The 22,592-nt window shown below is 43.1% G+C and overlaps 1 protein-coding gene across 4 annotated transcripts in view; it reads right to left on the reverse strand.

Annotated features, from left to right (window-relative positions):
* fhit (fragile histidine triad diadenosine triphosphatase) overlaps nt 1–22,592 on the reverse strand; it is a 237,054-nt gene that overhangs the window by 170,945 nt on the left and 43,517 nt on the right. The window contains exon 1 of one of the 4 annotated variants that reach the window (XM_063216344.1): nt 3,850–3,877. The exons of the other annotated variants lie outside the window; for them this stretch is intronic. The gene's annotated coding sequence lies outside the window, so the exon portion shown is untranslated. Of the gene's footprint in view, nt 1–3,849; nt 3,878–22,592 lie in introns of those variants that run through there. 4 annotated transcript variants of the gene reach the window in all.

Below are 22,592 nucleotides of genomic sequence, written 5' to 3' on the forward strand. Positions count from 1 at the left end.
GCAGTGCACGAGCAGTTACAGGGGCAGTTTCAGTCTGCACGCCGGCGATGTCAATTGTTGGAACTGCTTGAGACAATAGCATTCTCTTCAGTCCAACCATACCCGCAATCTCCACATTTGTGGTGAAGCACGAGGGGTGGAAATGTGCCGACCACGAGCTTGCTTCAAAACCACGCCGGTGTGGCAGCTTTTGTGATATGCACCGGAATTCTCATCCACATGTACATCTGCTTGTACGAGGCTATGGCAAGCGATGTGGGACAAATGTATAGCAGGAAGCGAATGTCAACATAAACAGAGATTACACAATCTTCGATATGGTCAGCAAATGTTTTGGGGCTGTCATTTATGTTATGCCTACACTTTGGAATTAGATCAGAGTCTTGTTGTTACACAGGCATATTTGATTTAGCCCAACTGTACCCTATACTTAACTTTACTCGGTCTATCCTACAAGCAGATAGCCTACAGGGCGGATGAGAATCCGGTGCATATCACAAAAGCGGCCATACCGGTGCCTGCGTATGAATTGGATCCACAGAGCCCTTGTTTTAGCCTTCTCCTTGTCGGTCACAGTTCCATCATTCTTCACAGAAGAGAACTTGTGCAAAGATATTCCTTCTGTCAAGTAGCCATTTTTGCAGTTGGCACCGTTCGGCCCTCCAGCAACACACTGCTTGACACTGCGCTTTGGTTTGGTACTAGCCGCCATTGATCTGAACAAGGTGGAATGAGGTGAACTTTCCCCTTTTATGTCACGCATATCATTTGCATAAAATTTGCATGTCACGAAAAAAAGTGAACATAACACTTTTTGGGAACGTTTTAACATGACTTTTAGGACAAAATATCACCCAGACAATATCCCATTTTATTCACAAGGCTTAGAACTGTCAGAATCTGTCCTGGAAATGGTCAAATTCCTTTACTTTGTTTTCGTTTCATAAACCCTTTAACAGGTTGATGTAGACTTGACAATATTTCCTCTCTCGTCAAACCTTTGGTCTTTGGCCTGGATCCTGCCAAATCATATCAGTGCTGGTTTCTCACATGCCAATCAGCCTTTGTCCAAGCCATCAGAACCGAGGATTCACAAGGAATGGCAAAAACGTTCATTCACTGCTCCCCAATGTACAATGAGGTAAATATTATGAGTCACCTTCCTAACTTTGTGCCGGCGCTGGGAGATCCAATTTGGCTGTGTGCATAAATCATTATCATGACAGGTCCCGTTAGTGCTCCACTGCCAGCTAAAAGCATTAGCGCTTGAAACAAGATTAGCCGAACAAGTGTCTGCGGACGCGGGCCAACTAAACCAACAGAAAGAGGCTTTACACCCACACCCCACACCCATCTCTCGACCATCCCCTGGCCAAGAAGCCATTTTAAACAACTCGGGAGGCTCTTGAGGAGTCCCGGGTGGCTCATTGATTACTGTGTCACTCTGACCTTTGCCGTGATGGAAGGCTGTGGGATATTACCTCCATTTGCATAGGCACGCCATTACGTACAGGGGGAAATCCCTCAACACCAGTCATATCTGCTGCACCGCGCAATGTTTCTCTTGCAGCCAGCCCGCCATCTGTCTCCCAGGCAACAGATCCATGACGGCGGCGTCCATGCCTGTGTGAGCCGTTTATAAAACAAAATATAACCAAGACGATAGGGTTTTTGTTAACTCTAATAGCGTCACTTGATAGGTAGCATATGTCTACGGCACATGGCAAAATTGATTATGGGGAATTGGAGTCCTCGACTGAGTCTCTACAGGTATCGATTATCATTGCCCTTCAGAAGGTACAGTGGGAGAGATCTATAAGGCCAATGACATTAAACTCCCAGAATGAAGAGGTAAAAAAAAAATGAGGAGTCTGTCTGTGGCATGTACTGTGGTGGGTCTTTTTTTTTATATCAACTCCATTTTACAAAATGGCCAGGCAGCACTGTGCTCCAGACAGCACTCAGCCGACTACATAATGTACCAAATCAAAGTCACCATGATGGAATAAGAAGCAATACACACCCATGTGTTCTGACAGAAATAAGTAAAGGAACGACATAACGACAGCTCTTTCCACAGAGAGTGGGAGAGGGGGATGAGAGAGAGAGAGAGAGAGAGAGAGAGAGAGAGGTGTGTGTGTGTGTGTGTGTGTGTGTGTGTGTGTGTGTGTGTGTGTGTGTGTGTGTGTGTGTGTGTGTGTGTGTGTGTGTGTGTGTGTGTGTGTGTGTGTGTGTGTGTGGATTTCAAAAAGAGGAATTATTTTCAGTGGTGTGAAGACATAACAATGTCTAACACACAGAGAGCATAAAACCAAGACAATGATTAGCATGCCGACATGCCAGTGCATTTTGCATTTTGGTCAATGCTGGATTATGAAGGATTCATGCCTTGAGGCTACCATACTCTTTTCTGGAATTTCCAGCCGTGTTGTGCATAATCACTCAGCCATTTCGCGTAGTTTGATTCAAGTTTGTGTGTCACTTTTGTTGGGGGGGGGGCTAAATCCAGGTCCCCTCCCCTCAGTTTTCTAACGCAAAAGATAATGCGAGGAAACCCATTCCATTGGACATGTTTATGAGAACTTGGACTAGGAAATTATTAAATATCCTTGTCTCCTGGATTTCTAAATGTCCTTCACACCCTCACACCACCTACATTTGGTGCTATGTACAATATTTTTGAGTGCCAAAATGAGGATTATTTAGCAATGAGGATTATTTAATTGCAAAATGTTACTGGGTGAAATACAGCAGAAATCGGAGACAAGTGGTTACACCAAATAGCGATGAGGTGCAGGGTAGGTGGAGGGGGGGTGTGCTAAAATTACTACAATAAAACACGGATAAAATGGTTCAGAACGGCCATGCAGGGGGGCGCTGTCGCGTAGCGCGCTAAGCCCCCCACATTTGGGCTTGCATGCCCACGGGGACCCCGATTCGAGTCCGGCCGGGGTCATTTCCCGATCCCACCCCGTCTCTCTGTCCCACTCGCTTCCTGTCACCATCTCAGACTGTCCTATCAAATAAAGGCATAAAAGCCCCTAAAAATATATTTTCAAAATTTTTAAAAAAGAACCGCTGTGCTGTCATGCTTCTCAAGTCTCCTCACGCAGCTCAGGTAATTAATGAATGCTGCTCCGAGCCAGGGTTCGGTTTTTTAAACATGACTGACGTCCCGTCGTTCTAATCATGACTATTGACTGAGAGTCTTACGTATAATGGCCTGTATATCTTTAAATAAACATCATTCTAAGTATGGCACCAGCACATAATGAACGCAAGGCATTTAACAGGGGAAGACTGTTACTGCTTGGAGTCCAGAGAGCAAGCTTAGGCAAACTCACTTGCATAGTCTGCACCATAAATCTCTTTGTACCGAATGCCGAGACTTGTAATCGATAGCCTTGTTTTCTTAAGACAATAAAGTCTACTTTTTTGTAGACTTTCTCCACACTAATGACGATCCTTCTTCCATTAGCCTCACACTGTCTTTAATTAATTCAAATTTTTGTGACATAAATAAATAATCTAGTAAGTAAACATATAAATAAAGAACATGGCTGACGCCGGTTTGGCTTTAATTTTCGGTCAGAGTCTCTACATCTCTTCAGCCATTAATTACGATGCATGCACGCATGTGGCTCTAATAAATGTCTGCAATCATACAATACAATACAACATAGCGCAGTATCACAACTACAGTATGAAGTTGAATTCAAAGCGCTTTCAAATACACGTACACACAATACATACATCATGACTAAGCAGGGAAAGGAGCTGGTGTAGGAACTGGAGTAGTCATTGCAACAACATACAAATACACTATATGACCAAAAAGTATTTGCTAACCTGCTTTATGGACCTTGCTTGGAGAATCAGGATACAGAACTGCAATCAGTACAAAAAGCACGACATGGATGACAGGGTATGGTATGGATGAGTATGGATGAGTCCTAATCTGAACCCTATAGAACATCTTTAGGATGAATTAGAGAGACTGAGACTGAGACAAAGATGGTGACTGAGAGCCATGCTTTCTCATTCAACATCAGTGTGTGACCTCACCAATGTGTTTTTGGAAGAATGGTAAAAAACAAACTATAAACACACGCCTCAACCCTGTGAACATCCTTCCCAGAGGAGTTGAAGCTGTAACAGCAGCAAAAGGTAGACTGACATCATATTGAACCCCAGGGATTAGGAATGGGATGGCAGTTAAGTTCATATGTGAGTCAAGGCAGGTAAGTAAATACTTTTAATGTTTGCTTTGCTATTCAGCTGTATATAATGTAAATTTAAATTCAGATTTATATGGATCAGTTCTGAAAAAGAACTATATTGTACAGTAGTTAAAATAGCCAGCAGAGAGATGAGTAGTATTTATCTGCCATTTAGCACAAGTGTTAGTCAACAGTTAGCTACCATTTAGTCAACAGTTGCATGAAAACATGTAAATTCTACTGTGCCTCCACACAATGTTCAAAAACCTCAAGACAATAACAGTTTTCCCTGTTAATTTGTTGCTAGGGAGTAGCTGCACAGCAGTAAACGAGGTTCATAATGTCCTCAGCAGGAATCACCTACACAGAGCGTGCGCACCAGAATCCATTCATGAAATGCATTGTATCTACATCAAAGCACATTATTATTAAAATGGTTTTCCTTTTTTTCCCCCAAGTCTGAGAGCTCAGGTAAAGAGAAAAAAACAACTAATTAGACAAATTGTACAACCGTGTTTGTAAAATGGAAAGCTATTAAGGGATCAGATTACCATAATAATGAATGTCTCTGTTTAGATGGTTCACTTTTGTGTTCCGTGATGCACATGATTTCATACACTACAATATTCACAATGTGGGCCAGCAAACATACTCTGTGATTTCTAATGCAGTCTTGCTCAGATATGTACATTCATTCGGACTGAAATATAGGCTCGTGCCAACCACATCTAATTAAATTTCACCCAGGTCACAGACATGAAAATGATAATTTCGTCATTATAAAATGCATTAATACTAGATAAACAATTAGGCCTATATTATATTTTACAATGACTATTTTGTATCATACAAACGTAAGATACAGTACAAAGAGCAAAAACCATCAAAAGTATGAGATAGCGTTGGAACTTCTAAGGAAACTTTGAACAAAGAAAACAGTGGGTAAAATTAAAAGAGTCAGGCACATAGGAACATCTGAGAGACCCACTCGTTTTTTTACATTCTTGTCTTACAGCTTACAAGCAATACCATAACAGCAAATACACTACTTCTATTTTACAGAAGCACTGCACATATGCCAGAACGTTGAGCATTGTGATCTAATGTAAAATGGACAGCACAGATTCCAACCTAAAATATGGCTAGCATGGGAAAAAAAATATCTAAAATGCAATGGAGCAACAAAACATTATTTCTTCCCTTTAAACACCACGATTACAAGTGAAAAGATATAATCTAAAACTGTTAGTCAAGATTTTGCCTGGCTTGAGTAAGCAATACATGCCAAGTAAGAGGTAGAAGAATGTTTTTTGAATTCTTTTTTTTCATTTCTGGTAAAAGAAAAAGAAGTTAGCAACTTTAGGTCACGGTCACAACAGAGTTGGTGTGGATAATGGGGTAGACATAGTTGTACGTGACACGGAAGGTGAGGGCAGGGGCATAGTGGTATGTAGCCAAGAGGGCTGGCAATTACACAGCAAATATGGAAATGACCCACAAAAAAAGCAAGCGGCATAAAAGTCCAGGTGAAATTGACAGCAATTATGCAGGAGACAGAAGAGCAGGGCAAAGCTCAGAAAGATCCGCAGTGCTGTCGAAGTCATGAACCGGCCCAGGTTTGAGTGGCACTTCACAATCCTTTTGAGTGACAGAGAAAAATAAAACATCATTCTGCACTGCTTTTCGCCATTAGTGGTGCTTGTGAACAGTGTGTAAAATGGCTGCCATTCCTAAGAAGCCTCTCTAAATACTGTGGTTCTCTAGAAGGGAAAGGGGGTCTTTTTCTTGTAATATCACTATATTACATTTGGTCTTTTATCCAAGGTTACTTACAAAAGATTAAAACCACATCTGAATGGTTGAATGCCATTTGCGTGGCATGTTTACATTCAGAAGAGGGCCTAGAGTAGACCAAGGTGCATAATTGGCAAAATACCACTCTTTTCAAGCAGCTGATAGCCTAATTAGCGACTGTGCGTTTGGTAATGATTACACAGTGCAATTAGGTGCTGAGCCCTGTTCCCTGACATCACAGCCCAGACTCTAATGGTGGGTTAGCGCAGGCTAGCCACGCTTGCTCAGAAAGATGGCAGTCTCGTGTAAACAATCTAGGATTTGTGAGACACCGAACTGGCCCACACACGCACGCACACACACACACACACACACACACACACACACACACACACACACACACACACACACACACACACACACACACACACACACACACACACACACACACACACACACACACACACACACACAGACACCGCTGACAAGATTAGAGTCAGTTCTCATACTCTCCATTCTTCTGGAAAATTAATTAATCACTCTCTATCTCAGTCATCAAAAGCAATCAACACAACTGTCTTATTAAATAAAACGCTGCTCATGCTGTCTGCTGGCCACTGTGTGTGTGTGTGTGTGTGTGTGTGTGTGTGTGTGTGTGTGTGTGTGTGTGTGTGTGTGTGTGTGTGTGTGTGTGTGTGTGTGTGTGTGTGTGTGTGTGTGTGTGTGTGTGTGTGTGTCATGTGGGAAGTTTTGTGTCTCGTTTGTGTTATAGAGAGAGAGAGAGAGAGAGAGAGAGAGAGAGAGAGAGAGAGGGAGGGAGGGAGAGAGGGAGAGAGAGAGAGAGAGAGAGAGAGAGAGAGAGAGAGAGAGAGAGAGAGAGAGAGAGAGAGAGAGAATAGTGTTTTGTTGACAGAATAAGAGGGGGAATGGTTATTAGGGATGGCGTGAATAAGACTGTTTCTTGTCCCTGCAAAGGTACTCTTCTGCCATCTACACTATCTTTTACTTATGACTTTACATTACATTGCAGCATTCCTGGTTCAACATTTCCATGCATAATCCTTTAACAGCCACTGCCAAGTGACTGTAATTATACTTGTCTTGATGTTACAAACAGTCAGCTCAGAAAAATGCTGCCTTCAACGCTTAGTACCCATTTGACCTCTGAATTCTGCACTGGACACACACACTGTAAAAAAACAGTGTGACAACTAAGATGTTGCCATGGTGAAAATGGCAGTAACGATAACCATGCACTTAACATCAGAGCGACATTCATGGCTTCCTCCGAGCCTCCTTCCCTACTTCAATGAAAAAAATATGCCACACTATAAAAAGTGTTGGCTGCCGTCACATATATCTATTTGTACTGCTTACTTTAGCTGGCCAACACGATGCACTGTGTTTTTATGCCCAGGTTGGCTATGCTAGGCAGACAAAAAAAGTTTTCTTGTTTGTATTCTTGAGACATCGGGTTCTCATTTCCACAATGGTCGAACAGAGGCTCTTCCTGCTAGCTACAACAATGCCATACATCCCGCTTAGGAGGCCTTCGAGGAGCCATTGCCCTCTGTGATAACAGCCCACTCTATAAAAGAGATCACAGAGGCATCCTTGGCCAGTGTGAGCAAAAAGGAGAGCGGTGGAGGATATCTGCTATACAGCAGTGTCCGCTGGAGGATTTCCGCTACGGTGTCAACTAGACATTGCGGTGATACCTTTGCCCGCTTTTAGACCTTAGACAAAATAAACAGTCCTACGAAGCTCTGGTGTCAGGTCATATGAGCCTCTCATTCCCCTATAAGTAGTGTCTGGGGGAGCTGGGTGGACACACTCCCTTGGGTGTTTCGGAAGGCATGGCTGTCAATGTATTGTTGCAAGGCGATGTCGAAGTGTTCCCCATCAAGGCCACAGCCAGGAAGTCTCTTACATTGCTTGCAGTAGCATGACGGGTCTTTGTGGACATCCACTCATCATGTGAGACATGCTCCCCAGCCCCCCACCCCCCCCCCCACCCCCACTCCCCCTGTCCCCTTGGGGTCCTGTGGTAAAACTGAAGCCTAGGGGTGGTCATTTTACCCGCCACTACCATATGCACTAGGTCTGCCTACATCATCCTTATGTCAAATAAGGGACTGGGATTCTTCTTTGTGGTCAAGAACAGTGTCAAAATTTGTCCAATATTACTCAAGGCATACTGTATGTTTTTAAGAGCAAAACACCTGTCAGGATAAAAACACACACCCAAAAGGAGAAAGGAAATGTGCAAACAACTGAGGCAAATACAGGTTTTCTGAGGAACACAGACCCAGATACTGTATTCAAAGTGCATAAAACATGTATACATATAATAAGCAACAAATCATCATGACAAGTCAAATTCATCCGTGAAAACGTTTAAATACAACAGATGTTGAGCAGTAATGAGAAGTCATTACAAAGACCATCTGCCATGTTTATTATTTATCATGAAATATTGTGTTCTTCTTTTGAAACGATCCAAGGTGTAACTGTTGCTAAGCCGAGACCACAGTGATTTGGCCACCGTGAAACAATATGCACGCCTGTGAAATTAAAATATGATAAACTAAAACGTCCCCTCGGAGGAATTTGCATGTATATTAAACTGCACCAAAACAATGTCATAAGAAAACATATGCGAGCACGATTTTCTGAAGTAATCGACATGGAATATAAGTTTAAATGCATTAAGTCTACTTAATGAAATGAATTCCTACTGCCTTTTAATGCACATATTTCCACAATAGAAACAGAATAAAATAAATATGTATTTTCTCCTTACTCAGTCACTCCAGTCATACAGTAATTAACAGTATAAAACTATTAGCGTGTTGAATGTTTAAGCATATAATGGTCCATGATATAAACATCATTGCTACTATTTTACACATAGCCCTGCGTCTCTTACACCATGCATAATAGCAAAGGAAAAAAGAGCCTGGAAGCATAAAAGTGGATGGAGCTACAGTAAGTGAAGTACTTTCTCCACCGTAATCGCCTGCGCGCACAAAGATGATCGGCACAACTGGGCGTCGAATTTGCATTAAGGTGCTAAGTTCGTCCGTCAGAGCAAAGCCCTCGGGCCCCTTTGCACCGGAGCAGTGTGCATGGTCATCACTTTCCCATAGTTCAGTGCCCGACCCCCTCCCACCCCCCATCCCACTCTCCCTCCACCACCCTTTCTAATGATAAGAGCCTTTCACTCTGGGGTAGGAGGGCAAAGGCTGGACATGTGGGAAGAGTATGGATCCAGCTGGGTTTTCTGTCAGCTAAAACTCACTTCAAAGTCCATCTCCTCTTCCACATACCTCAGACAAGCTCCGCTGAGATCCAGAGCCCTTGTGTACAACTGGGGGAATTAGAGTGCAAATCAATCCAGCCCAACCACTGTTGCTCAGAGGCATACTGATGACACACTACTGTGGACAAATCAAGGTCAGATCACTACCTTAAAGCAGCGTGAGAGTGTGTGCGCGTTTTCCCTCTTTTGACCGATTCCCCGTTTTAAAACAATGATCATCGTTCTATTATTTGACGTCTGTTTCAGTGAATAATTGTTATGCAATTTCAGGTGAAAAACAATAGTGGTGAAATGATGTCGACGTGCATTAGGAGGTAGCTGCCATAAACTTTTCGTTTAAACTTTACCTGTTGCAAGCATGCCAGCTGTTTCTTTTTTTTCGAGTGCGTCTAAAAATATTTTTCAAAGATGGTTTATGACACTTCTGATATCAACACAACACACGTGATGGCTAACAGCCTCCGTAAACACTTTATAGCACAACATCAGCATAAATTAGGCCCGTTATTACAGGCCACAACACACCGGTGTTAAAATTTATGGCCTCTCCGCTCAGACATGAATTACCGGGCCTTTTAAAAGCTGGCAAACCTGAGCGCTGGATTTATGGCGCAAATAAAAAGAGGCTGCATTTCGGATGAGATCAGAAAAGACTTTCTCTCGTCTTTCTCATCTCTCATGTGTCTTCAGTTGGCTGCGGCACAGGGAACGGCCATTAAGCTAGGTGTCCGAGGAGCTCTAGTGAACACAAACACCACAACGCCCAAGGTCGACTGGCCATGCATACAATTGACATGACCTTTAAGCTGTTTTATGTGGGACCTTCACCGTTGACTGTAACTGGGAGCCAGTGGCGAGTATGCTATAATTATTGCCATCAAAGCATAGCAAGGAATATGACAATATCTTGATGATGACGATGATAATGATGATTATTATTATTACTATACATTCATCCCCAGCTCCTCGAATGAAAGTACACTTTCTGAAGGGTATTAACATAATTTAGTGTCTCCCAAATCACTTGAAACAGTTTATCCATGCCCATACACAATGTGATAGAAATGTCTGAAAGTGTAAGATAAGTATTAAGAATCAGACCTACCTAAAAAGCAAGAGGTAGTTTTGGGACAGAACAAACAAGAAATAAATAAGCATATCAAAATGCAATCGTATGGATGGCTGTACACCTGGAGCTAATTTTATATTTGTATTAGCAAAAAATAAAGAACAATGGAAAAGATACACATTCTTTAATTAAAATGCATATGCCTGACTTCTGCACCTTACCCGGAAACAGATTAGCGGTACCTGAGCTAACAACATCAAAGGAATCAACCAGAAAAGTAAAAGATCTCATTGCCTATGAAACAAGGTTAAGAAAGCTCTTGAAAACGCTCCCTAGATTGGAGTGATTGGTACCGAAATTACTCTTAAATGCATTTACTTCATACAAAATCAATGCCGTCCAAAGCATTAGCCATTCAATGCAGAAGGAATGCTCTTCTTCGCTAATGGGCCTAATTCTAGGTTGCTATTTGAGGGCTGACATAAAGTGAAAAGTATAAAAAGATGTCTTAAGGCCTGGAGGAAGATGCTTGGCTGATTTTATTTGACTGTTGACAGAAAAAAACACAGAACCAAGTAGAAGGGAGGAACCGCTTTGATAAGCATAGCCTTTAGCTCTTTAGATGAAACACTGACTTGCACTGGCCGGGAGCAGTCACTCTCCTAGCCACTGGGATACTACCCAAATCTACTCCATGTCGAAGTAAATAATAGTGCATCCCTTTCAATGTAAAAAAACACTTAAGTGTTCAGCCAGAGCATGTACTCATTTGTGAATTAGTCCTTTTAAATAACAGTCTCCATGTCAAGTCAGGCAAAAATTTAGGTGCTGCCACTTTACAAGGGCACTCATCACCAGCTCAACAGCCCTGGTCCTTGACGGCTGTCATCTCTCAGAGTAAAGGAGGAGCAATTTCTTACACCCAAGAGGAAGTGAGCTAAACGCAAAAGTGCCTGCACACAGGCCTGTTTGCATCACCAACAGTCAGTGACTGTGCATTAGCTGTTGTCAGTCCACCTCTGCTTAGACTGTGCCTTGATTCATTACCTCCGTCAAAGAGGTTATGTTTTCAGTCGCGTTGGTTTGTCTGCCTGTCTGTCTGTCTGTAGGATGAATCAAAAAGTTATGCACAGATTTTGATTAAATCTTGTGGAGTTGTTGGAAATGACAAAAGGCACAAAGTGATCATATTTTGGTGGTGATCCGGATCACAATTTGGATCCAAGAATTTTTTAAAAGATTATTCCCCATTGCGGGATAGGGAAAAAGGTGATATTCCAGTTTCTAACTCCACAAAAACCAGACAGAAAGACTTGAAAAAATATACAGGGTGTGTGACATAGTCAAATGTTCTATCAAACAGCTTTCTTGGTGGAGGTCTGCACTCTCTGAGAGCATTTCTAGTTTATTTTAAAATCATGATGATACTTACCTTCACAGTGCAATACTTGCACACAATACTTGGACATTTTGCAACCTTTTCCAAAATGGAAAAAGACACTTGTGCATCTGAACATTTATACAGTGAGTGACAATGGAACAGTACAAAAATGCACCGACAAATCCATGTTGCTCTGCATGCTTCAAGCGATTTAAACCATTTAGAAACAACAACTCCTAAACTTTACTGAAATAATGTGTTCCGAAATCTCTCACTGATCAAAAAATATATCCTGGCCACAACACAAGAGAGCACGAAGGATCATTGAACCATCAGAAAGAGGAGGAGCATAGCCTTCTGTGCCCTCGCCCGTTTGAGGCAGAGTTCCTCAAGCACAAAAACAGAGCACGAAGTACAGACATGATTAGAGGGCAAGACATGTCAGTTGGAAGCATACACAGTTGACAAAAATACAAGCAATACATAAATAAATAAATAAACGGACTGCACTGGTCATGATCCTTGAGTTATCCTGCAGGCAGCGCGCTAATGTAATCGCATAGACAAACTCGGATGATGAAAAAAATAAAAGAATATATAATGCATAAATAAAACCTGTCTCAGAGAAAGCCTTCTTAATACATGAAGCACGGAGATGTACCCGGTAGACTTGTTCTATATTTACAGCAATGAATTGTTCTGTCTCTTCGTAACCTATGAAAGTGCATGCAAAACTTTGCTTTATGAAACACAGCTAAAATGCAAAATAAATAATGTAAAATATACAAGAACATTACAACTGCACACATGTAGCCTATATTATGAAGTGTTCCATCAGAGCAAACCAGAATGGGCTTCATGTATATAGATCCATCCGGAAAATAAGCAATTATATATTTGTAAGCATGACATCATGCAAGCATATATCAAAGTGATTGAAGGAACAGATTGTCTTGTCACCCTCATGTCAGTTATCAAAGCCAGCCTCTCTTTTATCCCACCTATTCTTGCGGAGCAACACCAGCTTAAGACTTTAACAGACCACCTGGCAGTATACCACAAAGATTTGGCTGCCACGTGCTGTACCACATAAGGCCCATGCTCATTAACATGCAGGCCGTTGTTCTGACACAACACATCAAGGGGGGAGCTGCACTTTTCCAAGCCTCTCTCTCTCTCTCTCTCTCTCTCTCTCTCTCATCATGTGTGCCGGTGTGCACCAGATACACACAAACAGGGTCGCTGACAGCTTTGGCCAGGCCTGGGACAAAGTTATCTAAAAGGTATCCACACTCAATACATACATTATAATGGGGATCCGATTCTGGGGCCACACTCCTTCTAGGCCTGGGGCAACTGACCCCTTTGTCCGCCGGTGTCGGCTTCCCTGCGTACAACATGGCTGCAGAGTGGTATGTCCCAGAATAAAAGCACAAGGAAAAGGAAGCACCCTTTCTGCATGCTAATTACTGCCATCCAATCAATGTAACATGGCCAGACAGCTGTGGAATGGGAATGTGGATGATGGGAAGCAGAGTTTCCCACAGACCAAGTACTGTAGCAATGTGTGGTGCTAAAAACATTGGCCCAATGCGAGGGCTATGTGTGCTCTCCCATTGACATGTACAGTTATGCTCAAAATCATAGCAGTGTCTTTACAGTGCATGTCAAAATGTTCAAATAAATTGTGCTAAAATGAGCACAAATATGCAAAGTCATCCCTGTCTCTTATCTTTCTACCAGTAACATAACATTTACCAGTAAAAGTGGTGGGTGGGTGGTAATAAAACAAATTACATCCATGCAGATACTAACAACTACAGGGAGCTTCAGAGATGAATGAAGTCATCTGGAGTTGATAACTAATGATATGAGGGTGTGATACCACTCTTGCCTGTGTTCATAAAACTAGCAAGATAAACTGCTGGGAACACGTTATGCCGATTCACTGACTTTCACTAGCACATTGCTTAATAATATTGTACATGGGATGTTGCTGCACTGACAATATTCATCTTTTAGTGTAATTAATTATTTTTCTCAGATCTTGCCTGGGAGGTGGAACTTAGTAAATTGCACCCCTAATCAGTATAACCACTGTTTATGTCAGCAGCAAATCCTATCAAATTAGCAGGTCTGTCGTAATTACACTGGTTATCTGGGATATGCACATCATTAATAGTAGAAAAAAAGCCCAGGGGCTGTTTTGAAAAAGGGTGTGTGCTCTGCCGATTTCACACGTCGGACTGAGTTGCAGACACTGCTACATGCAGCGCATAGTGGCGGGTACGGAAAAAAAAAAACAACAACGTTGTATTCTAGAAACACGTGCAGTAGTGCTGCAGCCACATGGCAAAGACTATCCTGTCAAATAAAATTTCAATAGCAAACAATAAGGTGCACTAATACAGTAACACAACAATGTGGGTACATGAAGTACAACACAAAATCTATTCGACAGCTGGCTGGTGGGTAGTTTGTCACGACTTTAACCTGAATGGTCTACAGTGCTAAATAGGCGATAGTCGCTACGGCACACGTATACCAGTCAGGCCCAAATGCCTAATCTGAATTGTCTGACGTGCATACACACACACACACACACACACACACACACACACACACACACACACACACACACACACACACACACACACACACACACACACACACACACACACACACACACACACACACACACACACACACACACACATATATATATATATAAACACACACACACACAGTTGTACCTTCAAGACCTTCCTTCTTCTATCTACCGCATCAAGGCAAAACGTCCTGAATACATAAACACACTCAATCACCCACTGTCTGACACTTCACAAAACGCCTTTATAAAACATTTGACAGATGACTGCTCTGAGAGCGCAGTTCAACAATGAAAGCCTCAGAGAATACAAAAGATGACTCAAAGCACAATGTAGTGGGCTCCGGAGACATTCTTTAAAAGTACGGAGAGAGGGAAAAAAAAGGTAGACATTCTGATTATTCTGAAGAAGTTCAGGGATATGAGAGCTTTCATAAAACAATAGACAAATGATGTCGTCTTTACTGCCCTCAGACTCTGTGTTGAGGAAGAGAACAATGAAATGGATCACAGAGTTAAGACCAAGGCATACTTTTTCCCAAGGCATCTTTTCCCCCTCTCATTTTTCTACTGAGAACATGCTGTATTAATCCAAGGACTTGCGTCACCCTTTCAGCTATCTAGAACTGCATATTCACACGTGTTCTGCCATATGGCTTCATAATGACTGTTATAATCATGCCTAAAATAATGATGTTGTGTAATATGTGGATGTGGTTGATGTGTGAACATGGGTATTTACCTTCAATATATACATTTAACACCACTGACAATCCTGTTATTTTGTTAGACTGGCTAGCTCCTAATGGGTTAAGTAAGGAAAGAAGTTTATGTGTGCACATCTAGACAGTCCATTAGTTGGTCAAGGACACCTTACCGGGTGTTGCTTTGCTGGCTTGCAATTGGCCATGTGACCCATTTGGCCCAGCAAAGTTTCCCAACAACCCTGAGGCCCTTGTTTTGTTGTTTCTTGGCAATGAACCACAAAACGTGATATCTGGATGTCCTTTTGATTCCCCTGAAAGTACCCTTGCTCCACTACGGAGAGAGGCCAGTGTTACACCATGCCTTCCTTAACATGCTCGTATGCCAAAGTCGGAAGGTGTGCGGGGAGCTTGCCAACAACCATGCGGACCAAGGTGAGGTGCTCTTGACAATAGGTTTCCGAAAGAGTGTTCGAAAGAGTGTTGCTCTCTACTGTTCACATTAATGACTGTCAGGGTACAGGAACACTGTCTGACTATAGTACAAACACACTGAAGTCAGGGTAACACTTAACTTGATGCAGGTGTCATACGCATGACATAACAATGTCATAAAAGTGTCATAATGCAGTCATTCATGTGTCATCAACAGTTTGTCAATATCACAAACATTTTATGACTTTATTATGAAGTGACATACGGTTATGGCAAAGACAGCCCTAACAATTAGAGATGTACCGGATCCTGTTTTTTAGGATCCTGCCGGATACCGGATCCACTGCTTAAGATCCTGCCGGATCCGGAACCGGATACCGGATCCTACAAAAGGGTTGAAACACATAGCCAACTCGCACACATGGGCCCTTTTTATTACGTTGGCGCAAACTATTTTTAAGACTCATTGGCTTACTGCCACACTGCCTTCAATGGCCGCTTCCAAAGGGCTTTCACTCCATGCAGCGATTGGGGTTGTGAAAGACTGACTGAAAAGCCTAGGCTACATAAAAAGTAGAGATGCCCCAGATCCTGATTTTTAGGTAACTGCCGAATACCGGATCCACTGCTTAAGATCCTGCCGGATCCGGATAGTCTGAAAAACCCTATTATCCTGCCGGATCCGGAACCGGATCTTGGATCCTGTACATCTCTACTAACAATGTCAACTTTTCATGACCATAACACACTTGACACTGACACCATGTTTATAACTTGCTCATGACTGTGTCATGACACTGTTTTGACATTATTATGACACTGTTATGTCATCCGTATGACGCCGGCGTCAAGTAAAGTGTTACCGAAGTCAGTAATAAGTATTAAGCAAACAAATCAGGAAATGACTGCCTACAAAGGAGAAATGATGCATTGATGGTGACCAGGTCTACTGAATACATAGTGTAATAGAATCGCCCAAGGTAATTATCACAACAGAAATAGTGCTGACCTCTCTACAGTCTGATCCACCATGAATCCAAGCTAACTGCTGAAGAGGACCATCTGTGCTGACTGTCAACACAAAACATACCGTGTACAGTAAAAACCCAGTATGTGCTAATTTGTGACTGTGCCAATGAGGAAAGCATCATGGAGTATTCCCTGTAGATGACTTGGTGTTTATGTCTGTCAAGTATGAATTTGAACCCATATTCTTCTATATTTACAGTACAGATGATCATCAAATTTACACCACCCACCCACCATCCATCATTTGTGCACAAGTTCGACAAAATAAACTAAACTATCGTCAGAGAAAATGGCTTCAGGAAAAACAGTTTCAAGAGAAGAGATGCTGAACGACAAGGACGCATAATGAGAAAGTACGACCTTGGTACAAAAGATTGATGTTATTTCCCCACCCATGCTATTCAATGCAGTTAATTGCCAACAAGAATAATCTCTGTTGTTAGAAATGGTATTTAAAACAACATTGGCAGCTAGAAACAAAACTTTTTTCTTAAAAAAAAACGCTGCTATTCTGAACTTAAGGGAGGCATGAACATCACACCAAATTTGGACTAATTGCTTTTTGACAATCAAAGGCCTAGGGCTGAACTGAGTAGTCCTTGAGGCAGTGACCCAAGGTCACGGTGTCTTCCAAGTCCAACAGTTTGAAGTTCCACTGGCAATGTTGTCGTGAAGAGGACAGAGCCTGGGAGGATTTAGTGGTCTTTTTTTCTTTCTCACACAGGCAGCTTAAACCCAGTGGCCCAAAAACAAGAGGCAAGGAAGACGGTTTTATATGTGTTCCTCTAACCTCCTGAGGGAGGGAAGCAAGGGGTTGATGGTGCAGTGAACTGAGAAAGTGTCTAAAATGACAGCCTGGCACAAACAATAAAGAAATAAACAAGCAAAGCAAATAAATAAACAAACAGTCTCAGACATTCACTGCCAGTGATGCTATGACCTCTATCATCAGCTGGGCACCTTGTTCTTCTTTTCATGGCATATGTGTGTATATGTGTATACGGTATACACAAGCACACACAAGCACACACACACACGCACACACGCACACACGCACACACGCACACACGCACACACACACACACACACACACACACACACACACACACACACACACACACTTCAGCTGCTCAATGCTTTGGTAAATGACTCTAAAACAAAACATATAGTCATCTTACCCCTCCAGGGATATATACTCCCCGAATTAATAAGACAGGTCATGTATCCAAATGCATCAAGAGGAAAAAGTAAAAAATAAAAAAGATGCATAATGTCAAGTCCTGTTGTGGCACAAGAGTGGAACACTGAGGTCATCTCCTAGACTTGACAAGGTTGAAATCGCATGCTTCACATCTCTTTACTATGTGCCTTCCATTTTGACCGGGCAGTTCTCCTCAACACATAAGAACTGTCAGTGCTGGCAAGGGTCGAATGGGGGTTCATTTCTCGAGCGACGGCAAAAGTAACAGCTTTTGGAGTTGGGTGAGGAACAGGAGCAACACAAGGAGCATGGTCACACCATCACACTGATATGTTCGTACTTCTGACACCCTGTGGGAGAGCAAGTTAGGCAGGCCCCAAATCCTTAGCACTCTGGAAACATTGATAGTGGCGCCGTTGATGACAAATGTTTGAAGACGCTATTATGGATTGTGAAGTTTTGGTGCTGTACATTCAATTTGTCACACGAAGAGACATACAAAAATAAATGTGAAATTAGGGTGTGAGAATAGATGTGTGTGAAGACGGCATGCATATACAGCGGCGAGAGAAAGTCTGTGAAAAGTAGGCAAGAACGTGTGAAGACAGGCTTTTGCCTCTGTTGTGCATGTTTTCAACAGAAAGTTTACATTTCACGCAGTAGATCATTCTGCAATGTTATCGTCTGCAAAATAATACGTACAGTAGGTTCATCTTCAATTGTGACTTAGATGAAGATCAAATACATACTATATTTCACCACATTATGTAGGCAACTTTCATGCAATGTTATTCTTCTTTTCCTATAGCAGATGTAACACCAGCATCGCCAATAAAGTAAACATACTGCAGCAACCAAAAGTTGTGCAACTATATGCCTGTGTTTAATGGCCTCCTTCATCCTCTTCTTGGGTATTGTAGTCAGGGCCACTGACAGCTTTCACTGGGCCCAGGACAAAGTAATCTGAAAGGGCCCCCTACCCAATACATACAATGTAATGACGACCCGGGACTGGGCCCGGGACAACATACCCCTTTGTCCCCCCTTGTCGGCGGGCCTGATCGTCGTCAACGCGCAATGTTCACATATTACTTTCACTCCCTCATATTAATAACAATGATGAGTCTTTTCCCTGTCGCAAAGTACGCAATATTGCGTTTCAGCCCGTGCGATGAAATTAATATTGTTTATGGGCGAGCGTGTGGCTGTCTGTGGGTCGGCACTCCGAGTTGTCATCTCGGCAGGCTTTTCTCCCCGGAGTTTGATTGTGTAAAAATGAAATGGGGAGCACACCCACAGGGCAACATGACTGAGCAAACACAAAAATTTAATTTACACTTCAATTATGCTTGCATGCGGGCTTTTCTTCTCCTTTTAATTAAACCGTTGTACATGTTAGCACAGAACAATCCCGACTATATCAAATAAACACATTACGGGGGCCAATATGTTGTCCGACAGAAACAATGAGGCCAGTGATTTGAACACAAAGAATGCAAGACATCACAAATAACCGTGAAATTATTTCCTTGTGCAATTGTATGCCTGCGTGCGAACACACAGACCACCTCCCTTTGTCACGATGCAAGCAAACCTCTCTGCTTTTCACACAGGCAGAATTTAGGGGTTGACCTGGGCCAACCTGACAGCATTTCTCAATTTATCTACCTAAAACACTCAAAACCTGAAGCTAATGAATATTTGTGGGGCCTGCAGAGTGGAGCAGGAGTGGAGAGGAGCCAAACCAATATTCGGGACAAAAAACAAACCCAACGTCCAGTGGTCGGTGTGTCTCTCCCTGTTTTAAAAAGAGCCACATTAATAATGCAGACGAAGGAAGGAAGTACATTCCGGGCGGACTTGATAGCACATTAATATGTGTAAGTGGGGGAGATGGAGCGAGAGAGGCTGGGCTCGGCTGGGCTGGGCTCGGCTGGGCAGAGCAAAGCAGCCTCGGCTGGCTCCATGCAATCGTGTCAGCAGGTTCTCTCGGTACTGCTGCCAGATTGGGCTGTTTCCCGCCCAATTGGGCTGCTTAGGATGGCCGTGTGTGGGTAAAAATGGCATTTAGCAGAAAAAACGGCAACATTTTTACCATAGAAATCAATAGAATTGGGCGGGACTTTGTGTTTCCAGGCGGGTTTTGAGCATTTTTTGGGCTGGAAATCATCAGCCTCATCTGGCATCCCTGTCTCTCTGTAAGAGAGAGAGAGCTGTCGAGCCACTCCACTGCAAGCCTTCCCCCAGCTAGCTTAATTGCCTGCTGGCAATCGAAGCTTCCAAAAACGCCCACCATGGCCACTCTTTTTTTTCCCACCCAACCAACCAACCAGCCAACCAGCCAACTCGCCATCCCCCCCGTAGCCGTTGACGCTACAGCCAGAAACAGATTTGAAGATGGGAAAGAACAACTGGGACAGGTGTTGCGGAGCACAAAAGCACATGTGGCTGGCTGGCCAAGAATTCGGCAATTAGCCCTGGCGCTCATTATGAGCCTGGACACCGTACAAATCACAACTGATCCTCTCCTCACAATTACCACACTGCCTCTACACAAACACATGTGTGTACACACACACACACACACACACACACACACACACACACACACACACACACACACACACACACACACACACACACACACACACACACACACACACACACACACACACACACACACACACACACACGCGCACACACAAAAACATACGGAGAGAGAGAGAGAGAGAGAGAGAGAGAGAGAGAGAGAGAGAGAGAGAGAGAGAGAGAGAGAGAGAGAGAACGAGAGAGAGAGAAGCATCTTCAGTTTTGTGTTGTGGGCACACAATAAGACATTGTGCATCACTCAGTTGGCTCTACAAGTGATGCAAGACTCAGCTAGTCAATATAAGCTCTTGAGCGGTACGGCACAAGTGACCAAAACTGATTCTTGCACGAGTACTATAGAGGAGAAGAAGACGTGAGGATGTCCAGTCAATCATGAACTAATTGCAATTTGATTTAGTCGGAAATATCTGGCTTCAAATATGTGCAGATAGCTTAGGCTTAAAAAAGAAGCTTTTTCTATAAGCCTACATGGAAACCCTTCCAGCAAATGTGCAGCAACGGGTGGATATCAAAGCTGTCCAATAGATAAGGACAGCTGTGGCAGCCGGAATAAAAATAAAACCTTAAACCACGTTCTAGAATTCTACTGTTCAATGGGTGGATTGGGTAGAGGTTTTTATTATCAAACTATAGATGTTTAAGGACAATGAGATAAGGTGAGATCTATAGGAGAGTGTTAATGAGGTGGTGGGTCGATTATCACGGTTTAGGAAATATCAATAATTGACCGGAACTACATGGAACTGCTTGCTATACAATTAAATGCCACTACAGTTTGTTCAACAGATGTCCCCCATACTATATACTTTGAATCTTGGAAATGAACCAACACAGACAGGCAAACAAGCAGACGGAGACAGACAACAGACAGACAGACAGACATGACAGGCAGGCAGACAGACAGAAATACAGGCAAACACATATTGGTCTCTGCCAAGTCCAAAGACGGGAAAAAAATCTACAGACAGCTACTTGAGAGATGGCAAGAGGATGCAGACTCAAGACCGCACTGCTGAAAGCATTACAGAGAAAGCAGCGTGCCGTGCGTACACTTCTGCCGCTCAGCAGAGCTCTCATCCTTAAAATAACCTTCCTCGTCCACACATCACTTTATTCCTACAGCCACGGCTAACACATTAAATGCAGTATTTTTCAAACTCTCTCTCTCTCGCCGTCTCTCTCTGTCTCTCTCTCTCTCTCGCTGTCTGTCTGTCTGTCTCTCTCCCTCTCTGTCTCTCTCTCTCTGCCATTACAAGGGGATATATACAAGAGGCGTTAATCTGCTTCCCATCCACTGCCGCTGACTGTATTACCAAATGAGATTGTTGGAGCAGACTTTTACTGCGGGATAAATCAAAATAATAAGACTAATGATTTCCATTTCCTAAGAACTATAAAACTAAAAGTCTATTAGCAGCACTATGATTATGGCAAACTAACAAAAGGACATATTGCACATTCAGGTAGGGCCACAGGGGCATACTCAACGCAAAAGTACACAAATACACAAAACATTTGTGCTTGAACACACACACACACACTAGCGTGCACACACACACACACGCACACGCACACGCACACAGCACACACACACACACACACTCAAATCACACTTTTGTGTTTCGCCTTGAATTGATGATGAGTATCTGTAGCCAGTCAGTCAGAACCGAGGGTGGCACCAAAACATGAATATGCATGACGTTGGGCGATGCCAATTAAAAAATTGTCACTGCTGCATCTGCCCGAGACAGACAGAGCAGAGAGAGAGAAAGAAAAAGGGGAACAAGAAGAGCTGCGGGCCATTCAGTAGAATGGAGATGTAATTTCGCTCCCTTGGCATGGTGTTCCATAGCGTGCTTTTCATTTGGCGGCTCTCAGCAGCCCCCTCAGCACACACTCGCACTCAGACACACACACGCACACACAAGCACATATACTGTAGGCGTGGGCATGGGACACAGGCGCGCGCACACACATTCACCACACACATGCACACGCATGTGCTGACACACTCGTGGCCGTGCACAGGCAAACAAACACACACGCGCACGCACGCACGCACGCACGCACACGCGCACACGCGCGCGCGCGCGCGCACACACACACACACACACACACACAAACACACACCTCCAATTTCCACTTCGCGATACATATTTGGCTGTGTCCCCATCGCCCAGTTCCTTGGACAACTGACATGCCTAATCTGGTCATGATTA

The sequence above is a fragment of the Engraulis encrasicolus genome, chromosome 14 (genome assembly GCF_034702125.1).
Source record: "Engraulis encrasicolus isolate BLACKSEA-1 chromosome 14, IST_EnEncr_1.0, whole genome shotgun sequence".
Classification (NCBI taxonomy): domain Eukaryota; kingdom Metazoa; phylum Chordata; class Actinopteri; order Clupeiformes; family Engraulidae; genus Engraulis; species Engraulis encrasicolus.